The sequence below is a fragment of the Rana temporaria genome, chromosome 2 (genome assembly GCF_905171775.1).
Source record: "Rana temporaria chromosome 2, aRanTem1.1, whole genome shotgun sequence".
Classification (NCBI taxonomy): Eukaryota; Metazoa; Chordata; class Amphibia; order Anura; family Ranidae; genus Rana; species Rana temporaria.
The window spans coordinates 511283874-511303420 of NC_053490.1; the positions used below are offsets into that span (position 1 = coordinate 511283874).

The 19547-nt window shown below is 44.5% G+C and overlaps 1 protein-coding gene across 1 annotated transcript in view; it reads right to left on the reverse strand.

The window, feature by feature from the left end:
* The window catches only part of ERG (ETS transcription factor ERG), a 227972-nt gene that overhangs the window by 125124 nt on the left and 83301 nt on the right, over window positions 1-19547 (reverse strand). The window lies entirely within an intron of this gene.

The following is a 19547-nucleotide window of genomic DNA, read 5'->3' on the forward strand; positions in this document are numbered from 1 at the left end:
CAGTATATACAGATGTCCTTCATTTTTTTTTTTTAATGGCAGACATTATGTTGTCGATTTTTTTTTTTTTCTAAAAGTATACTAGTTTTATCGGTAACAGAATCTACTAATTTTCAAGTTTTATATAGTTATTACTTAACATTTCAATTTGAACAAATACAATTAGAACCTGATCTTTAAATATACAACATACATCATGTAGATATACTGGAAAAAAAGAAATGCAAATATTAAGGAGAGGGAGGGGGAAGGGGGAGGGAAGGGACAGGATGAGGGAATACAACTAATTATGATCCAGACTAATCATTTTTTTGTGCAAAAATTGCTGTATGTGCTTAAAATATTCCACCGCTAGGAAATAGGAAAATAACAAGTGATAAAAAAAAAACCTTTGTGTATGTATGTAGAGAGAAACAGAGAGAGAGATCTCTATATATGTAAATATCTATCTATCTATCTATCTATCTATCTATCTATCTATCTATCTATCTATCTATCTATCTATCTATCTATCTATCTGTCTGTCTATATATAGAGATAGATATATAGATATATACAGTACAGACCAAAAGTTTGGACACACCTTCTCATTCAAAGAGTTTTCTTTAGATTCACACTGAAGGCATCAAAACTAAAAACTAAATATAAAAATAAATACAATATATTTCATATTCTAGGTTCTTCAAAGTAGCCACCTTTTGCTTTGATTACTGCTTGGCACACTCTTGGCATTCTGTTGATGAGCTTCAAGAGGTAGTCACCTGGCGCAGCACCCCATCACTCTCCTTCTTGGTCAAATAGCCCTTCCCCCGCCTGGAGGTGTGTTTGGGGTCATTGTCCTGTTGAAAAAATAAATGATGGTCCAACTAAACGCAAACCGGATGGAATAGCATGCCGCTGCAAGATGCTGTGGTAGCCATGCTGGTTCAGTATGCCTTCAATTTTGAATAAATCCCCAACAGTGTCACCAGCAAAGCACCCCCACACCATCACACCTCCTCCTCCATGCTTCACGGTGGGAACCAGGCATGTAGAGTCCATCCGTTCACCGTTTCTGCGTCGCACAAAGACACGGGGGTTGCAACCAAAGATCTCAAGTTTGGACTCATCAGACCAAAGCACAGATTTCCACTGGTCTAATGTCCATTCCTTGTGTTCTTTAGCCCAAACAAGTCTCTTCTGCTTGTTGCCTTTCTTTAGCAGTGGTTTCCTAGCAGATATTCTACCATGAAGGCCTGATTCACACAGTCTCCTCTTACCAGTTCTAGAGATGTGTCTGCTGCAAAAGGTGGCTACTTTGAAGAACCTAGAATATGAAATATATTTTCAGTTGTTTCACACTTTTTTGTTATGTATAATTCCACATGTGTTCATTCATAGTTTTGATGCCTTCAGTGTGAATCTACAATTTTCATAGTCATGAAAATAAAGAAAACTCGTTGAATGAGAAGGTGTGTCCAAACTTTTGGTCTGTACTGTATAACAGACAGAGGTGCACAAAGAAGGGGGCCCACAGTGCACTTCCCAGCGCCAAGGAAAAATTATATCAACTGTCTATAAGGAACAACTGATAGGAAATATCAAACAGTGAATAAATGATGAATAAGTTAAATAAATTAAATAAATAGATAAATACTTAAGGTGAAGTAAAATGTATCTATAGCAGAGCTGTTTAAAATAAATGAAAATACATTTATAAAACATAAAACAAAATATCAAGCTAATAGAACCAAAGTCCGATTGATAAAACAGCGCTAGTTATTGGATGAAGTCCAACTCCTCAAAAAAATAAAAGTCCAGAAACAGGTACAGTTATAAGGTGATCAAAGCTTCTAGGATAGGTTTTGTAGTGCACCCTACACCAATTCCCAGTCTTCACCTCAAAAGTGGGTCACACTCCCCCTCTGGGGTTCACACTCACCAGACGGCCAATAGATAAAATCCTTATATACCAATTTCTCTTAATTAGACTTCCATCATCTCTCCAGGGTCAGCAGGGGTTAATTTCATTCAGGGCACATAAAAAACAAAGGCACTAAATAGTGTAATCCCGTTTAATAAATGCCCCCCTGCAAACACAGCCCCGCTTCCAATATATGTACAATATAAATACTTGTAATGAACATAAAAAGAGAAAAGAAAGGGTTCACCGTTGTCCTCCAAACACAGGGGCCGTGTGTGTGCTGGGAAGCAATGTGCTGATAAGATCTTTCCTGGTTACAGTATGGTTGGCGGTGGAACGCACTTCTCTTCCTGGTTACGCCGTTGTAGCCACGTTCTGCCGCGTTTCGTCACTTCCGACTTTAACAGAGGCCCTGGTTCTATTAGCTTGATACTTTGTTTTTATATATATATATATATATATATATATATATATATATATATATATATATATATTTATTTATATATATATATATATATAATTACACACAGTATCTTACAAAAGTGAGTACATTTTTGGAAATATTATTATTATTTTTTATGTGACAACACTAAAGAAATTACATTTTGCTACAATGTAAAGTAGTGAGTGTACAGCTTGTATAACAGTGTATATTTGCTGTTCCCTCAAAATAACTCAACACACAGCCCTTAATGTCTAAACTGCTGGCAACAAAGGTGAATACACCCAAGTGAAAATGTCCAAATTGGGCCCAATCAGCCAATTTCCCTATCTGGTGTCATGTGACTCGTTAGTGTTACAAGGTCTCAGGTGTGGATGGGGAGCAGGTGTGTTAAATTTGGTGTCATCACTCTCACTCTCTCATACTGGTCACTGGAAGTTCAACATGGCACCTCATGGCTAAGAACTCGCTGAGGATCTGAAAAAAAGAATTGTTGCTCTACATAAAGATGGCCTAGGCTATAAGAAGATTGCCAAGACTCTGAAACTGAGCTGCAGGATGGTGGCCGAGAACATACAGCGGTTTAACAGGACATGTTCCACCCAGAACAGGCCTCACCATGGTCGACCAAAGAAGTTGAGTGCACGTGCTCAGCGTCATATGCAGAATTTGTCTTTGGGAAATAGACGTATAAGTGCTGCCAGTATTGCTGCAGGAGTTGAAGGTGTGTGGGGTCAGCCTGTCAGTGCTCATACCATACACCGCACACACTGCATCAAATTGCATGGCTGACGTCCCAGAAGGAAGCCTCTTCTAAAAATGTGAATTATAGTGGGACTGCGACGGCGGACAAATCGGACACTGACACTTTTTGGGGACCAGTGACACTAATACAGTAATCAGTGCTAAAAATATGCACTGTCACTGTACTAATGACACTGGTTGGGAAGGGGTTAACATCAGGGCCGATTAAAGGGTTAACTGTGTGCCTAGCCAGTGATTTTGAACAATGTGTGTGTGCTGTTTTTTCTAGGGAAGACATGGATCTTTGTCCCTGTTTTGTCATGCCTTCCCTAGTGACATAAAGGCTTGTTTACAAAGGCAGACTGCCGTTATACCTCTGTACCAAAATGATCAGCGGGTGCCGGTGGACATCGAGTCCACAGTACCCGCAGATCAGCTGGGAGTAGGGGCCGGTGGTGCGCCTGCACGCCCCTTACCTGGAAGTGTTAGATCACGTACTAGGTACGTGATCTGGCGCAGCAGTGCCACCTTTCTGCCATATACGTTGTTAAAACTATAAGCGTAGCTGGTCTTTAACCCCTAAAGTAGATGCACTCCGGCAATGAGTGGCATTTTTCAGGGTGAATTTTCTGATGGGGACAACAGTAGACCGGGCCTGTGTAATGTATGCTGAAATAGCCACTTGTAGACTCCATGGAAAGCTTTGTGACAGGGTGATAACTCAGAAGCTCAATTGAGAGTGCAGCAATTAATAATTTTTTAGTATTCAAAGCACAGGTTCAGATTCTTTACCAACTTTTTTAAAGTAACGTATGCATTAAATTTGCAAAGTGTACATTGACTTTTCTAAGTGAATAGCCTCCACACCTGTACCTATTCAACCCTTTTTTTAAATCTCTACATGAAAACTATGGGTTGCCAAAAGAGAGCGAACACAATTTACCTTCAGACATGGACTGAAGGAAGGGGAAGCAACAGGGATGGGATCACTCCCCTGGCTTTTTCAGCTGTGTGTGTGTGTAAACTGGAGCATGTGCTATTAAGCTCTGTAAACAACAGGTTTGTTTTTCAGCAAGGCAGATAAGCATACCCTATGTGAAAATATGCCTAGGTATTCCATATTAGGTTGTCCTGCTGAAGGTCCAATGGTTCTGGACCAGGATATGTATTTGGTTAACTCTGAGACCAGGTTAAATGTCCCCAAAAATGTTAAGACGGCAATATTGTCTTACCTATTGTGCAAGTTACCCAAACATCTCAGAACCCTCGCCTTTTTTTATCTTTTTAGCAGCTAAAATCACCATAGTACAAGCATGGAAAGCCCCTGTGATTAACCTTGCGCTAGTCAAACTCAAAATCTCTTGGATCATGATTAATGAAAAATTGGCTAGTATCCTTCAGGACAAACAACTTTGATTTGAAAAAATCTGGAATCCTTGGATTAGATACCTACAATTTCCTTAATGGGTGAGGTGGCCCGGGGGCCGGTAGATTGGGACGTGGTGATCGGCCGCATATCTTTACTCTTTCTTCTTCTTTCTTCTACTCTTTCTTCCCCCTTCTAGTTCTCATACTAATTTCCAGTGGTGGCCCGTCCATTAGGGGTGCACGTGATCTACATGCAGGGTGCCAAATGCATGGATTCCAATCAGGGTTTTACAGGCTTCAAAAAAGGGTGGGCTCGGGCGCACAGCACTGTGCCAGAAGACCACCCAGTTGTGTGATAATAGCGAAATAATATTCACTATTGTAACACTGATTCTTCTCCCGGCTAATCGGGAAGTGGGTCCTGAGACCTGTCAACCGATTGGCCAAAAGGAGATCAGATCGGATTTTCTGCCAGGAGGAGGAGGGAGAAGACGCAGTAGAAGCAAGGAAATGGTCGCCCGCAGCCTGTAGAGAAGCCGCTGCCGCCCGCCGCCCGGAGCGCTGCCTATGAGATGGGGTAAGTGTGGAGCCCTGACTACTGACTGACCGACCCAGGGGAACCGCCTGTGCCCTGACCAGCCGACTGACTGAGCATGAGGGGCGGTTGCGTCGAGTCTATTGTTTGCCGACCCCCACCCCAAAAAAAAAAAACACAAACCGCCACTGCTAATTTCCCATCAATGCACATACACAGGCTTTAGGGTTCTTTCTAGCCTAGCCTAAGTATAGAAGCATGGAGTTCTTTTGTTTAGTACTAGAAATTTAGTTTTATAGAACCTGCTTTCATAGCCTTTTAGGAACAGTATACGCATAGAAGATCTGCATTATACTTTGGGAGACTATGAACCCTATATTAGGCATGTGCACTGCCAAAAAATGTGTTAGTTTTTGTTTCATTCGTTTATTTTTATTTTTTTTTCGTTTTTACAGGTCATCCGTTATGATCGCAATTCGTAAATTCGCACATTCGTAAATTTGTACATTTGTACATTTGTAAAATCATACATTCGTAAATTTGAAAATTGTAAAAAAATCGAAAACCCCAAAAATTCGAAAATCTGAAATAATTACGAACTATTAAATTATAGGTATTGTAATTTCTTTTCAAATTTGGCTCTTAGTGAAAAGTACGAATACAAATTTATTCGAAGTTACGAATTATCCAAAATAACAAATTGGATCTAAAAAAATGAAACAGAACAAATTAATAATAAATAATAATATTACGTTTTTATTATTATTTATTATTATAAATCCGTTACGTTCCATTCGTTTTTAGCATTCATTATGTAGCGCCCCCTTGCTTTCAGCATGGGCGCTACGCTAAAGTTAGTGGGAATGGGAGAGTTACTTTGCTCCCATTCGTGTTTGTCTAAATTTGGGACTTCTGTCATCCCAGAAATGTCCACTGGGTCAGTCTGTGGTCAAGGGGTGCAATACCACCCCTTGCCGGCAGTTGGCGCCAGGGGGGTTCTGGCAGAGCAAGTTTTCCCCAGCAGCCAATTGGAGGAGTTTTCCCTTACAGGGCATGCTGGGGGAGAGTATATCTGTGACGGGTCATGTGTTGAAAAGTCTTTGCGGGGTCCCCGTTCCAGGTGCGGTATCCACCTTCAGGGTACGCGCATCCATGGACCCTGCCAGCACGGCCCACCTGGCCAAAGCTGACAGCTGCATCGAACCTCATCCTGAGGAGAAAAGGGAGTCCCATGACTTGTTGAGAGGATCCCAGTCTGGGATCGGGCATCCGGACCACTGACAGGTATGCTTGCTGTCATCCGGCGGGCCCATATAGGAAAAGTCAACTGGGAGGATTCGCTCTCTTTATTCACCTACGTCCTTTATTGAAACTGGCCTGTGGCAGAGGCCCTAGAGCCGGGTTTGTGAGAGAGACTAGTTCCTCTCAGCTAGTTCAGAGTGACGCTTCGGCTGCCAGGCCTATTATAGGGGTCTGTCCGGGGGCACTTTACCCACTCCGAGTGGCCGTGTTTGGCCTAGGCAATAAAGCATTGAAAACCCTTTTATTGGCTGTCTGGACCTTCGCTTATTACCACTGTTCTCACAATTGCACCCCTGGACACCGCCAGGGTAACTTAGCAGGCCGATCCCAAAATCAACAAACGGCTCCTTCAGGGGTGAGCGCTACACGTGGGGGCTCGTCCGGGATTCGGCCGTTACCATTGGCAACCAGAAAGTGAGATTATTTATTGAAGAGCGAAGAGTGTTTAGTGTTGTGTACTTTGAACTGTCCGGCAGAGAGGGGGTTAACCTTGCCTCACTAAGCTTGGGCGTGCGTGTGGCCTAGCACGCGCCTGCAGCGTGTCCGGACAAGTTTGTTTCAAGTGGGCGGAGCCACCCTCCCCTGCGTGCTACGTGCAGAGAGTTTTGCGCCAAATGGGGAGGAGAAACGCCCAAATTCGCGCCAAGGGGGCAAAGCCACTAATTTCTTCGAACGGGACAGATCACTGCTGGAGAGATGTTCGAAACTTTGAAGGCCTCGGCTGCCCTAAGATGCCCTGTGACTACACCAGGGCTGCTCTCTGAGTCTGCAGAGCCCGGAGTGCCAGTGACGGATACGGGCATTTGGCTGTCCACGGCGGGACAATTTGTCTTGTTGTCCTCCCAGGGGACAGAGATGTTGGGCCTCATGTGCCCCAGATGTGAAGAGCTGGCCGTCCGCCTCCTGCCCTTTGGCCGATGCCAGCAATGCCGGGCTCCACTGTTCGTGACCATACCAGTGGTTGGACCCCCGCGGGACTACCATGTGAATAGGTCCTCCGGAGCTGTCACCACGGAGGTAGAGACCGCTTGGCCGGAGCCCATTGCTTCAGCTGAAGGAGGATCCGGAGTCCAGGAACGGAGTGTTGTTCCCTTCACCTCGTCCGCTAAGGTCCTGCAGCCGGTTGCCGGGATCATTTATCCCCAAGAGGTGAGCCCGTTGGATGGGATGGAGGAACTGAGCGACTTTGTGGCCCACTTGGCCTGCTTACAGACTGAGACCGCTCATGAGACCGCCTCGGCTGGCGCGGCCTCCATACGATGTGTGCCTGCCGGAGAAAAATCTACCAGACCGATTGACTGGGGAAAGATACGGAGGACCATCCGATCTAAACCAGCCACTGCCCTGTCAACTTACCTCCCCGCTGGAGCAGAGGATTCTTTGGATCTTGATCGTTGGTCAGAAGGCTTCCAGACGGATGATGGCGATTTTCCTGACTACCTATTCGAGCCGCAATTCCCCGAGCAACAGAGCTACGGAGGATGTTGGAGCTCCAGGAGAAGAAGGAGGAAGAAGCGCCCGGTTCAGGGCGCATCCTGCGGGCCCAGTGGCCTATGTTTGCCTTGAGGAGGAGGTGAGCCCATTGTGTGTTCCTTTTAAACTAGACTCACTACTCCTCCAACCCGGGACATGCCGTCCTGTGTGGGGTACCGATGTTCTGTTGCCGGGCCCTGTGTGTGTGATTAGGCGAGCTGCCTAATCTGGGTGTTCACCCAAGGAAGGGGAAAATTACGGACAAGTATGTCCCCCACTCCATTTGATTTTTTTTTCTCTTCCCAGTTTCCCCCTTTCCCCCCTACTTCTCCAGAACCACATAAACTGTTGTGCAGAACTCTTGGGAGGGGTTGGAAAAGTCAGTTAGAGTGGGAACTTTGCCAACTTTCTTTAAGCAGCTTTGGAACATTCCACAAAGAGAAAGAACTATTTTTGTATTCACTTCCCTTTGCTGCTATTTTTGCACTTTTGCATTTGTGACTGTTGCAGTACCAGCGCACTGACCGCTAGGGGCAGTGTTCTGCACCGTTCTTTGTAGGGTTTTACTGTTGATTTTAACTTTAATAATTCTTGCACAGAGTATCTTCCACAGCACTTACAGTTTAGAGTTCTTTGGGGAGGAGACTTGGCGTTCAGGCTTGAGCGTACAGCCTCAATCCAAACCTCAGAGGTTGTGAATATTAGAGAGTATATTGTACATCCTGTATGCTTTCTTTTTTTTTTCTCTCCTATACAGGTTTTCTTCTGGACCCACCTGCTATCAAACACTGCAGAGAATGGGCAGATAGATAGCAGGGTTGTGCATGTTGTATGTCTTAGGCTGTTTTAAGAATTGTATTACCATGTGTGAATTCTGTCCTTTCTTCTTTTCCTCCTTTCTATATTTTTTTTGGCAGGTATCAGGTTTAGGACACTGGGGACAGTGTCATTTCAAGTGGGGGGAGTATGTAGCGCCCCCTTGCTTTCAGCATGGGTGCTACGCTAAAGTTAGTGGGAATGGGAGAGTTACTTTGCTCCCATTCGTGTTTGTCTAAATTTGGGACTTCTGTCATCCCAGAAATGTCCACTGGGTCAGTCTGTGGTCAAGGGGTGCAATACCACCCCTTGCCGGCAGTTGGTGCCAGGGGGGTTCTGGCAGTTTTCCCCAGCAGCCAATAGGAGGAGTTTTCCCTTGCGGGGCATGCTGGGGGAGAGTATATCTGTGACAGGGGTCATGTGTTGAAAAGTCTTTGCGGGGTCCCCGTTCCAGGTGCGGTATCCACCTTTAGGGTACGCGCATCCATGGACCCCGCCAGCGTGGCCCACCTGGCCAAAGCTGACAGCTGCATCGAACCTCATCCTGAGGATAAAGGGGATCCCGGTGTTCCACTGGGTCCCATGACTTGTTGAGAGGATCCCAGTCTGGGATCGGGCATCCGGACCACTGACAGGTATGCTTGCTGTCATCCGGGGGGCCCATATAGGAAAAGTCAACTGGGAGGATTCGCTCTCTTTATTCACCTAAGTCCTTTATTGAAACTGGCCTGTGGCAGAGGCCCTAGAGCCGGGTCTGTGAGAGAGACTCGTTCCTCCCAGCTAGTTCAGAGTGACGCTTTGGCTGCCAGGCCTATTATAGGGGTATGCCTGGGGGCACTTTACCCACTCCGAGCAGAGTGGCGACGAGTTACTACAATTGGTACTATATAGAGCAGTATTGATTGCTCCATTTAACATTCAGGCCTGATACCGAAGGTTCTCATCTCTTTCCTTCATCAACCTTGACCTTCCTAATACGTGTTGATGTTGGCCGTGTTTGGCCTGGGCAAAAAAGCATTGAAAACCCTTTTATTGGCTGTCTGGACCTTCGCTCATTACCACTGTTCTCACAATTGCACCCCTAGACACCGCCAGGGTAACTTAGCAGGCCGAGCCCAAAATCAACCAGCGGCTCCTTCAGGGGTGAGCGCTACAATTATTTCGGAAAATTATTTGTAACTTCGGATAAATTTGTATTCGTTTCGTTCACTAACAGCCAAATTTGAAAGGAAATTCCAATACCTATAATTTAATAGTTAGTAATAGTTAAGTTATTATTAGTTAATTATTATTTCAGATTTCCGAATTTCCGAATTTCTCAATTTCTGAATGTACGAATTTAAGCATTTACGAATGTGCGAATTTACGAATATTCTGAAAAATGTGTTCAACGGGTTTTCATTAATTCAGATATTTCCAAATTAACGAATTTGTCGAAATGTATTAAAAAATGAATTTGGAACTAAACGAATTGCACATGTCTACCCTACATTGCCTACTGCATATGGATGGCCCCAACCATTGCTCCCTGTGCTTTCTGCACGTCATCATCCTATCCCTCAGTGTGCAGTTGGTTGAGGACTATCACTTTAATATCGCTTAGATGTTGTGGTTTTGTTATCTACCAATGTGACACCGTTGCTTGACATTCACCTGTAAAAAATTGTACCTTATTTGCTTGTCTAAACTTCTTCAATAAAAATTATTAGAAAATAAAATGAGCCTGGTTTTCCATCTACTGTTTGAACGTTAAAATTGTATTTCATAATGTATTCATATGCAATATTTACCACTTACATGGATATATAAAAGTGATGTTTTTTTCGTCGTGGATATAATAAAAAAGAAAATATTTCAAAACCATTATAACTTCCTGCCCAGCATTTCATTATTGAAAATGTGTCTTTCAGAGTGCTTCTAAATTCCTGTTTGCAGCAGTATGGAGATGCCAGTCCAAGGGAGGGGGCGAGCATGACACTCCACACCAGGGAGAAAGCCTTGCATTACTGTGTGGAGTTAGACAGAAGAGCAGGAAGTGAGGATTTCTCAGGAGAAATAAGGACATTTAAAAGCAAAATCGAAGGATGAGGTAAGTGAAGAAGGACTGCACTAAGGTAAAAGAAGCTATTTAGGGAAAACAATTGTACCTTTACAACCCCTTTTAATGTACCTCACTGTCTATGGAGTCTCTAAACTTTCCAAAGGGCTAGTTCAGTGATGGCGAACCTAGCACCCCAGATGTTTTGGAACTACATTTTCCATGATGCTCATGCATTCTGCAGTGTAGTTGATCATGGATATGTAGTTACAAAACATCTGGGGTGCCAAGGTTCGCCATCACTGGGCTAGTTTAACATCCTTCGGAATATAGGGAGGCCTGAATATGGCTAGTGGGTGTAGAAAATGCTCCAGTATCAGAGGTCAGTGGGAGTAAGCTATTCCTCTGAATTGGTGGTCAGCAGGAGTAAGATTGGTGGTCACTGGTCAGTGGGAGTAGGCTATTCCTCTGGCTTAGTGGTCAGTGGGATTAAGTTATTCCTCTGGCTTGGTGATCAGTGGGAGTAAGCTTGGTGGTCACTGGGAGTAGGCTATTCCTCTGGCTTGGTGGTCAGTGGGAGTAAGCTATACCTCTGTCTGGCTTGGTGGTCAGTGGGAGTATGCTCGGTGGTCGGTGGGAGGAGGCTATTCCTCTGGCTTGGTGGTCAGTGGGATTAAGCTTGGTGGTCAGTGGGAGGAGGCTATTCCTCTGATTTGGTGGTTAGTGGGAGTAAGCTAATCCTCTGACATGGTGGTCAATGGGAGCAAGCTTGGTGGTCAGTGGGAGGAGGCTATTCCTCTGGCTTGGTGGTCAGTGGGAGTAAGTTATTCCTCTGACTTGGTGGTCAGTGGGAGTAAGCTTGGTGGTCAGTGGGAGAAAACTATTCCTCTGGCTTGGTGGTCAGTGGGAGTAAGCTTGGTGGTCAGTGGGAGTAAGCTATTCCTCTGGCTTGGTGGTCAGTGGGAGTAAGCTTGATGGTCAGTGGGAGTAGGCTATTCCTCTGGCTTGGTGGTCAGTGGGAGTAAGATATTCCTCTGACTTGGTGGTCAGTGGGAGTAAGCTATTGCTCTGGCTTGGTGGTCAGTGGGATTTAGCTTGGTGGTCAGTGGGAGTAAGCTATTCCTCTGGCTTGGTAGTCACTGGGAGTAAAATAATGCAACAGGGTTGGGGATCAGCTGGAGTAAAAAAAAAAATACCCAGTGCCTGTAGTCAGTAGAAGCAGATATAATGACCCATGGTTGGTATTGTTAGAAGGTATAGTGCCCAATAGTAGAAAGAATAGCCCATAAGAAAAATAATGCGGCATCGTTCGTGTCAGTGGGAGGATAAGTGTCCCATCATTGATGTCAGTGGTAGGGCTAGTGCTCCTTCATTGCATCAGTGGGCATAATAGTCCAAAATCATTAGTGTCAGTTGGAGGAATAGTGCCCCATCGATGGTGTCAACAGGAGCAATAGTGACCCACCTTTAGTGTCAGTGGGAGAAATGATAATGCCCCATTGTTGGTGTTATTGGAAGGGCTAGTGCTCCTTCACTGGTGTCAGTGGAAGGAATTGTGTCCTATCGTTGGTGTCAGCAGAAGAAATAGTGCCCCAAGGGCTGGACAAATGCAGACAATTGGTCACATCCAGCCTGCAGATGTTGAGGACCACCGGTCTACGCAATTCTATAGGGCAGGTTTCATTGACTGTAAACAAAAGACACATTATTACAATTAGCCTAACCAAGCTTACATGAGCAGTCTTGCTAATCGCATCACCTGATACCTGAGCCCAGGAGAACCTGAGCAGTGTCAGTTGTGGTAATGCCTCTGCTAAATGTTTCAGTCACACTGCAGCTGTAGGTTTGCTCGGCTAAACACTTATTTATTATGACGCTCACACAGGAATCTCCATAGACTGTACACAGTGCAGAGGTCTCCTCATATTATTTCCTCTTTTGGTGGAATGTTCTTAGCCTGTAGTGTTAGGTTATTTTCTCTGTTGGTGACTGTTCTTTAACTCTGATGGTTGAATGTTTTCAAGGCTATTTTTCTCCCAGGATCTAACGTATGGGAATGTTACATTTGCCCAGAGAAAGGCAACAAATAGAAACAGGCATTACACACATATTATAGATTTGTGTGAATGATGAGACATATGCAGTGTAATATTTTTTTGTAACAAAACCCCTAAAAATTATTTTTAAAACTCAACTAAATGTAAACCTGTACATTTGCCAATCCACAGTGGTTTCAAAATTGTGGCCCACGGGCCGGATGTGGCCCTTTGCTTGCCTTTATCTGGCCCTTCAGGCACTGTTCCTCCTACTGATATGAGACTATTCACCCCACCGACACCAACCATGAGGCACCATTCCCTCTACTCACACCAACAGTGGAGCACATTTCTTCCTACTGACACAATGGGGAACTATTCCTTCCACTAACACCACTGATGGAGCATTATTCCTCCACTAACAGCTGAGCATTATTCCTCCACTAATGCCAACAACAGAGAATATTTTTTTCCGCTGACACCAACGATGGAGCGTTATTCCTCCACTGACAGCAACAACAGAGCATACTAAGTGATGCCTCTTGTCAGTGGCGTAACGACCGGAGGGGCAGGGGGTGTGTCTGCCCCGGGCGCTGAGCTGAGGGGGGGCGCCGGCGACTGGCAGCGCTGCTGATATTATAGTGAGCTACTCCTCCAGTGAGCGCACAGCCCCCCCGCTGGTACCTCCCAGCGGCCGGCACGGGCACGCCTGGAAGGATGCAGGGGATGCCCTGTTTGGCACAACACCTGCGCGCATGCTGCGGACACGCTGCGGAGGCTCAGTGCACACCCTGTCCCAGTGCACACCCTGCCTCTGCTACAGGCTGAGGCTGGGACTCTGCTCAGCTGGGGAGACTAGGGAGGGAGCAGCCGGAGCCGTAAAGTCTATGTGCCCACTGCCCAGCATTTTACTTTAGGATGGCTTTGGTGGACTAGAAGGCCCAGCATTTTACTTTAGGAGGCTTTGGTGGACCACAAGGCCCAGAATTTTACTTTAGGAGGCATTGGTGGCCTACAAGGCCCAGCATTTTACTTTAGGAGGCTTTGGTGCACTACAAGGCCCAGCATTTTACTTTAGGAGGCATTGGTGGCCTACAAGGCCCAGCTGCTGGGCCTTGTAGTCCACCAATGCCTCCTATAGGAAAATGCTGGGCCTTGAAGTCCACCAATGCCTCCTATAGTAAAATGCTGGGCCTTGTAGTCCACCAATGCCTCCTATAGTAAAATGCTGGGCCTTGTAGTCCACCTAAGCCTCCTATAGTAAAATGCTGGACCTTGTAGTCCACCAATGCCTCTATAGTAAAATGCACCAATGTTGTAGTGTCAGTGTGTATTGTGTAGTGGTCAGTCTGTGTATTGTGTAGCGGTCAGTGGGTATAGTTTATTGTGTAGCGGTCACTGTGTGTATTGTGTAGCGGTCAGTGGGTATAGTTTATTGTGTAGCGGTCACTGTGTGTATTGTGTAGCGGTCAGTGGGTATAGTTTATTGTGTAGCGGTCACTGTGTGTATTGTGTAGCGGTCAGTGGTTAGTTTATTGTGTAGTGGTCAGTGTGTGTATTGTGTAGCGGTCAGTGTGTATTGTGTAGCAGTCTGTGGGGAATCGGGAAAGGTCAGTGTGTAGTGTAGTGGTTGATCAGGTGGGTTAGTGTAAGGGTCAGTATAGGAATAAGATAGGTCAGTTGTATAGTGTAGTGGTCAGTGTAGAGGTTAGTGTAGTGGTCAGTATAGGAATCAGGCAGGTCAGTACTGTTGTAGGAAGGGAATGGACTCGGGGCGTGCGAAAAGTCAGCGGATTAGGGGGGCGCAAATTACTTACCTTGCCCCGGGCGCTGACAACCCACGCTACGCCACTGCCTCTTGTGAAAGAATGAATAAAAAGATGAAAACGTATTCTATTAAAACAAAAATCAGCACATCGGAGATACACTCAATGTGATGCGATCCTTGTGCTAAAGGCAGCGCAGCTTTGAGTTCACGAGTGTCCCCATAGAAAGTGTCTTCCTATGAGGGCTGTCACAGAAGAGGTGGAACCAGAAGCGACTTCGGGGGACCTCAGAGGAGGAGGTTCAGGGCTGCTCTGTGCAAAATCACTGCACAGAGCAGGTAAGTATAACATGTTTATTATTAAAAAAAAAAAATATGAACATACAATATAATCTTGTTGTGAGATTTTTGTAAAGTGAATGTTCTGGTTTCAGAAGCCATCGTCAACCAGGGTTGCATGAAACTCTAAACATCATAGTACTTAAACCAATAAAACTTGGCAGAGTCATCTGCATGACACCAATGATCTCTGGTCACCAATGTAAGGGTTGTATTCATTCTACTTACTGTCAGGGCTTTTTTTCAGGGGGAACTTGGGGGAACTCAGTTCCACCACCTCTGGCTCAGACCCTTTGTTTCCTGCTCACCACAATCACTTGTAAACACAGAAGTCTGATTTCTGTGTTTACAAGTGACAGCTCTGCACTCTGTGTGTAACCCCCTGAGCTCTGCACTCTGTGTGTAACCCCCCCTGAACTCTGTATGTAATGCAATCCTGGTATTTAATGCCCCTTTAAGACCCTTCTACTGTTTGTGAAATTTGAACGGGTCGTGGTTGAGTTCCTGCACCTATTTACTGAGAAAAAAAGCTCTGCTTACTGTATCATTCTACTGGTCACCAACGTAAGGGTTTCATTCATTCTACTAATCATCAGTGTAAGGGTTACATACTTTCTACTAATCAATAATATAAGAGTTGTATTCATTTTATTTACAACCAATGTAAGGGTTGCATTCATTCTACTGACCACCAATGTAAGGGTTGTATTAATTTTACTGATTACCAACAGAAAATTTCCCAGCACACTTACCAGCTATCCTGCAATAAAACCAAATTAGCTCTTTCTATCAGTTCATGTTAAAACAGAGGGTTTAGTTGCACACAATTGCAAATATATGTAAAAGCCCCAGTGCCTCGCCATGACTCCTCTGTATACTGCAGTCCTAACTTTATAGTTTTGAGAGTCTCCAAATTGGAGCACATATAGCAGTGGATACATTAAGTAGTTTTACTGACCACCAATGTAAGGGCTGCCTTCTTTCTACTGACCACCAATGCAAGGGTTACCTTCTTTCTACTGACCCCCAATGTAAGGGTCACATTCTATCTACTGACCACCAATGTAAGGGTTGCATTCTATCTACAGACCACCAATGAAAGGGTTGCATTCTATCTACAGACCACCAATGAAAGGGTTGCATTCTATCTATGGACCACCAATGTAAGGGTCACATTCTATCTACTGACCACCAATGTAAGGGTTGCCTTCTTTCTATTGATCACCAATGTAATGGTTGCATTATTGTTACTGACCCCCAGTGTAAGGATTGTATACTTTCTACTGACCACCAATGTAAAGGTTGCATTCTATCTACTGGCAACCAATGTAAGGGTTGTATTTTTTCTACTGACCACCAATGTAAGAGCCACAGTCTATCCACTGGCCACCAATGTAAGGGTTGTATTCTTTCTTCTGACCACCAGTGTAAAGGTTGTATTTTTTCTACTGACCCCAAATGTAAGAGTTGCATTCTTTTTACTGACCCCCGATTTATGGGTTGCAATCTTTCTGCTGACCACCAGTGTAAGGGTTGTATTCTTTTTACTGACCACCAATGTAAGGATTGTCTTCTTTCTACTGACCACTAATGTTATGCCGCGTACACATGACCGTTTTTTCGGGTTTTAAAAAATGACGTTTTTTTAATGTCATTAAAAACGATCGTGTGTGGGCTCCAGAGCATTTTTCACGATGTAAAAACCGGCCATTAAAAATTTAGAACATGCTCAAATTTTTACAACGTTTTTAACATTGTCGTTTTTAATGCCGTAAAAAATGGTCGTGTGTGGGCTTTAACGACGTGAAAAAAACGTGCATGCTCAGAAGCAAGTTATGAGACGGGAGCGATCATTCTGGTATAACTACGTTGGTAATGGAGTAAGCAAATTCATCACGCTGTAACAGACAGAAAAGCGCAAATCGTCTTTTACTAACACTAAATCAGCAAAAGCAGCCCAAAGGGTGGCGCCATCCGCATGGAACTTCCCCTTTATAGTGCCGTTGTACATGTTGTACGTCACCCGGCTTTGCTAGAGCATTTTTTTCACGATTGTGTGTAGGCAAGGCCGTTTTAACGATCGGGTTGAAAAAAATATATTTTTTTCTAGACCATTGAAAACGTCATTTTTTACAACCTGAAAAATGGTCGTGTGTACGCGGCATAAGAGTTGTATTCTTTCTACTGACCATCAATGTAAGGGTTCTCTTCTTTCTACTGACCACCAATGTAAGGGTTGTATTCTTTCTACTGACCACCAATGTAAGAGTTGTATTCTTTCTACTGACCCCCAATGTAAGAGTTGTATTCTTTCTACTGACCACCAATGTAAGAGTTGTATTCTTTCTACTGACCACCAATGTAAGGGTTGTATTCTTTCTACTGACCACCAATGTAAGGGTTGTATTCTTTCTACTGACCACCAATGTAAGGGTTTTATTCTTTCTACTGACCACCAATGTAAGGCCCCGTACACACGACCAGTTTCCTCGGCAGAATTCAGCTTCCGACCGAGTTTCTGGCTGAATTCTGCCGAGGAAACTGGTCGTGTGTACACTTTCGGCCGAGGAAGCCGACGAGGAGCTCGACGAGGAAATAGAGAACATGTTCTCTATTTCCTCGTTGTTCTATGGGAGCTCTCGGCCCGCCGAGCTCCTCGGCGGCTTCAGGGCTGAACTGGCCGAGGAACTCGATGTGTTTGGCACGTCGAGTTCCTCGGCCGTGTGTACGGGGCCTGAGGGTTGTATTCTTTCTACTGACCACCAATGTAAGGGTTGTATTCTTTCTACTGACCACCAATGTAAGAGTTGTATTCTTTCTACTGACCACCAATGTAAGGGTTGTATTCTTTCTACTGACCACCAATGTAAGAGTTGTATTCTTTCTACTGACCACCAATGTAAGGGTTCTCTTCTTTCTACTGACCACCAATGTAAGGGTTGTATTCTTTCTACTGACCACCAATGTAAGAGTTCTCTTCTTTCTACTGACCCCCAATGTAAGAGTTGTATTCTTTCTACTGACCACCAATGTAAGGGTTGCATTCTTTCTACTGACCACCAATGTAAGGGTTGCATTCTTTCTACTGACCACCAATGTAAGAGTTCTCTTCTTTCTACTGACCCCCAATGTAAGAGTTGTATTCTTTCTACTGACCACCAATGTAAAGGTTGTATTCTTTCTACTGACCACCAATGTAAGAGTTGTATTCTTTCTACTGACCACCAATGTATGGGTTCTCTTCTTTCTACTGACCACCAATGTAAGGGTTGTATTCTTTCTACTGACCACCAATGTAAGGGTTGTATTCTTTCTACTGACCACCAATGTAAGGGTTGTATTCTTTCTACTGACCAAAAATGTAAGGGTTGTATTCTTTCTACTGACCACCAATGTAAGGGTTGTATTCTTTCTACTGACCACCAATGTAAGGGTTGTATTCTTTCTACTGACCAAAAATGTAAGGGTTGTATTCTTTCTACTGACCAAAAATGTAAGTGTTTCCTAATTTCTACTGACCATCAAAGTATAGGCATTGGGCCGGATTCAGATACTTTGGAGCATCTTTAGGTGGGGCGTAACGTATCTCAGATACATTACGCCGCCGTAAATTAGGGCGCAAGTTCCGTATTCAGAAAGAACTTGCGCCCTTAGTTACGGCGGCGTAACGTATGTTGTCCAGCTCAAGCCCGCCTAATTCAAATGGGGATGATGTGGGCGTGTTTTATTTAAATTAATGGTGACCCCGCGTATTTGACGTATTTTACGAACGGCGCATGCGCCGTTCGTGAAAAAATCCCAGTGCGCATGCTCGAAATTACGCTGCAAATCGTCATTGCTTTAGACGTGAACGAAACTTACGTACAGCCGTATTCGCGAATGACTTACGCAAACAACGTAAAATTTTCAAAACTCGACGCGGGAACGACGTCCATACTTAACATGGGCTACGCCTCATATAGCAGGGGTAACTTTACGCCGGAAAAAGCCTAACGTAAACGATGTAAAAAAAATGCGCCGGCCGGATGTACGTTTCTGAATCGGCGTATCTACCTAATTTGCATATTCATTGCGTAACTATACGGAAGCGCCACCTAGCGCCCATCGTAAATATGCAGCCTAAGATACGGCGGTGTAAGACACTTACACCGGTCGGATCTTAGGGAAATCTATGCGTAACTGATTCTATGAATCAGGCGCATAGATACGACGCCGCACACTCAGAGATACGACGGCGTATCTCCTTTCTGAATCTGGCCCATTGACTCCTGAAGGACTGCATTTTGTAATGTATCCTCGAGACTTGAAAATGATGATGGGGATCCATTAGGGTAAAACGTCTGAGAAAGGCTGAGCTTCAGGTTCCTTTAAGCTCATCGGACACTGTGTACATTCAGCAGTAATAATGGCATCCAGCACTGTGTACATTCAGCAGTAATAATGGCATCCAGCACTGTGTACACTCAGCAGTAATAATGGCATCCAGCGCTGTGTACATTCAGCAGTAATAATGGCATCTAGCACTGTGTACATTCAGCAGTAATAATGGCATCTAGCACTGTGTACATTCAGCAGTAATAATGGCATCTAGCACTGTGTACATTCAGCAGTAATAATGGCATCTAGCACTGTGTACATTCAGCAGTAATAATGGCATCTAGCACTGTGTACATTAGCAGTCAGAAGCTAATGTCCAGCAATAAGGTAAGAGGAATTTTACAGTGGATGTGTTGAGATGTGTTGTTATTATGGAGGAATGATTCTAGTTACATAAAAGTCAGACAAA